Source organism: Falco naumanni, chromosome Z (genome assembly GCF_017639655.2).
Source record: "Falco naumanni isolate bFalNau1 chromosome Z, bFalNau1.pat, whole genome shotgun sequence".
Lineage (NCBI taxonomy): Eukaryota > Metazoa > Chordata > Aves > Falconiformes > Falconidae > Falco > Falco naumanni.
The window spans coordinates 58,382,632-58,386,326 of record NC_054080.1 but is presented as its reverse complement, the minus strand read 5'-3'; positions in this window follow the sequence as shown (position 1 = coordinate 58,386,326).

The following is a 3,695-nucleotide window of genomic DNA, read 5'->3' as shown; positions in this document are numbered from 1 at the left end:
TAAACATTATCCGAACCGTGAGGTTCAACACCAAGGAAGGTAAAAGCATAGAAGAGAGGCATAGATGAAAGAAGAAGTAAAGCTGTGAAATAGAATTTCTTTTCATTAAATCTATTGTTTGCTTGATGTATGGCAAAATGTGGCAGAAACAGGCAAAAAAGAGAGTGTTTTAGAGTGGTTTGAGTCTTGTCATATAGCACCATAGGCATGGCGCTATTTAATTACATCTTCTCTCACTTCTGGCTGTTTGAAACATGTTCCAGCTTTTTTTTCTTGGTGTTTCTATGGCTTTTTAATAATTGAGGGATTTTTGACTTCTTTTTTCTAGCTGTAAGGCATTTTGTAGGAGTAATATAGATTGTTTTCTTTGCTGGTTTTCCTGTTAGGCAACTCTGAAGGGCCTCTTTAGTTTGGCAGCTCAGCACTGATTTTGTGGCCTATAAATGGTTACTTGTTTGCTTAGTTCTGACTTTGCCACTTCTTTGGACTTCTTGTCCTCTATTGCTTTTAACACATAGTTCTTTTTTCTCTTTCCCTGGTATAGGCAATATCACCGTTACCGTAGAAGTTGAGTGAGCCAGACTGACCTCAGCTGCCATGGGCTGGTACTCAGGTTCACATGCGTGCCTGGGTAGGGGAACTCAATGCTGCTGTGGGAACAAGTGACTGCCTGGCTGGGACGCCTCACCCCACAGGCAGCAGGTACTGGCCCCTGTGCTGACAGAGAACAGACCCTGACTCAAATGGAGCCATAGAACCTGATGCCTGATGCCCAGACAATGCCTGGGTGAGAGGCTCCCTCCGGACGTGCAGGCTGCCTTCAGCCCTTTGCCTTGGATTCTGCTCTCAGTTCTGCAAGCTGGTTCTCTGTTTCTGGCTTGCTATACAAACCACCAGCTCATATCACTTAATTGAAGCAACTTGCCTAGTATCATAGAGTAATTTTGTGATACAGAGATGAACAACAGTGTTACAAGCTTTTTCAACTACCTTAGCCTTGAGACCATCTCTTTGTAACTCTACTGCCTTATTCCTTGCATGTTTTACAACTTCTGCAATAAATGAGTCAAGGGACCTCCACACAGCAGGTTTCTTCAGTAAACAAGATCGTTTTATCCCCCAAGTATCACATCGCATGCTCTGACTCATGCAAAACTCCTGTGGGGAAAAAACCCAGCATGTAAATATGCAATAGGACTACCTCTCATGCCAGCACATGGAGGGGGTGAATTAAGTTGCACAAGCTTCTTTCTTTCCTAGATTTCGAGTGCTTGGCTCAACATTCTTTATGTTTTCTTAAAAATATAATTCCCTTTGTCTCTGAAATAAAGCTGACTTCTTCCAGTTTGAAAGATTAATGGGGCTGGACATTTCAAACCCTCAGCGCAGAATCTTGATCACAAAGCTAATACAGCAAGCATAAAAACAGACCGTCATGCTTTCATATGGGCTATGCTGTTGCAAAAACTGAGATGCACACTTTCTGAGGCCTTGACAACCATTCTGCTGTGTGTGGAAGAATACGGGTGTTCAAGATTTCATGACTCAATAGCAGGTTCTCAAGGAGAGTTTTTGTCCAGTGCTTTTAACTCATCTGCTCCTCTCCTCCCTTTTCTAACCTATTGGTTCATGCAACCCATCACACACTAGTTTTCCCACTGGCCTCTTCCTTTTCCTTTACATGAGTGGAATGACTTTGTGTGCTTTACAAGTGGCCCTGTCACATGTATGACCTAACTTTCAACAATCCTGATACTTTGAAATGTATGATATGAAAATACAACAGTAAATTCCAGGGTGGGGGGGGTGAGGGGGAAGAAGCTTTACACCGAGGAAGCTCAATCATAAAGCCATCTCTTTTTACGTCTAGGCATCATTAGCCTGAACACTTCAGCTGATGTGTTGCTTGTGGATGTCTTCCAACTGGCAGAGAATGAATACAAACATTAAGAAACCTGCAGACATATAACAACTTATATCAGCATCTGTATGGCATAAAAATCGATGCATGCCTACTTTTTCACTTCACTTGTTGCCTCACAAATATGCTTCAGATATTTAAGAGGTGAATGAAAGTTTTTAGGATTTATCATTTTACAGGGCAGGAACCATAAAGCCCTTTTACATCCCCAGTAGCAGGAGCAGCCCTGTTTCCAGAATCCATGCCATTGCTAGGTCACTAAAATGTCACATTGTTAGGTGTCTGAACAGCTAAAAAAAGTCTTCCTTGGAAATATAAAAAAGTTTACAATTGCTTTTGTCAGAGAAGATCCTGACATCTGTACTCAGGCACCAACGTGGAGTTCTGAAGCTGTCGGGTAAATGGGACAGAGTTGCTGCAGGTCATCTGTCCCCCTTAACAGCTTCCCAATCACAGCTAGGTGCCTTCTCTGACCTCATGGCTGCAGCCTCCTGCAGGAAAAATCTGAATGGATTTGGTTGAAGGGCCTATTTTTTAAAGCAATTTTGATGCTTAGCAACCCAGCATCACTACTGAAATCAGCGTCCGGCACCAAGCAAGAGTCCAGTGCTGACAGTGTGTGTTAATAGGCAGAGCTGCCCTAAATGAACATCTCAATGGCATTTATGTTCCTGTAACCTCTCCATAAAAATTAAACCATTTGCCTTACCAGTAAGTATAGCAATTAATTCAGTATTTAATTTAGCTGGCTTTTTTTGTATGATTGGCAGTTAGCAGGGTGGCTACGATCAGCACCGTTCAACTGGTAGGTCCTACCACCCACCAGCAAGTTCTCCATGGGTCACCTGTGGCCATGACCAATTTTGCCAAATTCTGTGTTCTGCCCTGCGCGTGGGGTGGGAGGACCCCTGCACCATATGCAGACCCAGCTGCTCAGACAAGCGGGTGCTCGAGGGAGGAAGTGAAACAGGTTCAAACACAGACCTGGCAGAGCATTGGCTTGGCACAGATCTTCCAGGCTGTTACTCTTGAGGATGTGGGCCTTGGTCACTGCCAGGTGTCTTGTTTATTTCTTGATACGGTGTGCCTCTTTTACAGAAATAGCATACTATTTAACAGCCTGTCTTCCTGCTTGAAACTGACGGTGCTCATCACCACTTCCCTGCTTCTCTGCTGCCTTCCCCAGCAATCTTCTAGGCAGCTACATACCTTTTCCTTCCCCAGGTCTTTTCTAGATGGATCCCTCTTGATCCCATGTCTTTCACTGTTATCCAGCCACAATTTCTCCATCCCAGGCTCCTTTATTTGCTCTTCTCATCTGGAGTTTTACTTGAGTGATTTTACATAACATTCCAAATGACATTTTTACTGCAGTATTTGCACAGCCCAGCATAATTTGCCAAGGGAGGTGTTTTACAAATAATATTTTTACTTTGAAGACTTAGACCTGTGGAATCACAGAACATGTGGTTATGTTTAAATACATTTGTTTTCACTGTGTGTCCTCTATTATGATTTTGCCCTGCTGTGTGATATTGGTGCCATAAGTGCTATTTATCTGTAAGATACCAACAACATGATCTGCTTCAAGTGCAACATGTTGGCTTGTCTCCCTCTGAGAGACAGAGGTGATACTTAGCATAACCTTGTCTGACCTTCTGGGGGAGTCTTCTAAATCCGAGACAGAACTAGTGATCATACTGGTTCAGGACAGCAGCCTGCGCAGATCCTCATCACATTTTCAGAACCCACAATGACCTGATCAATTGGACCA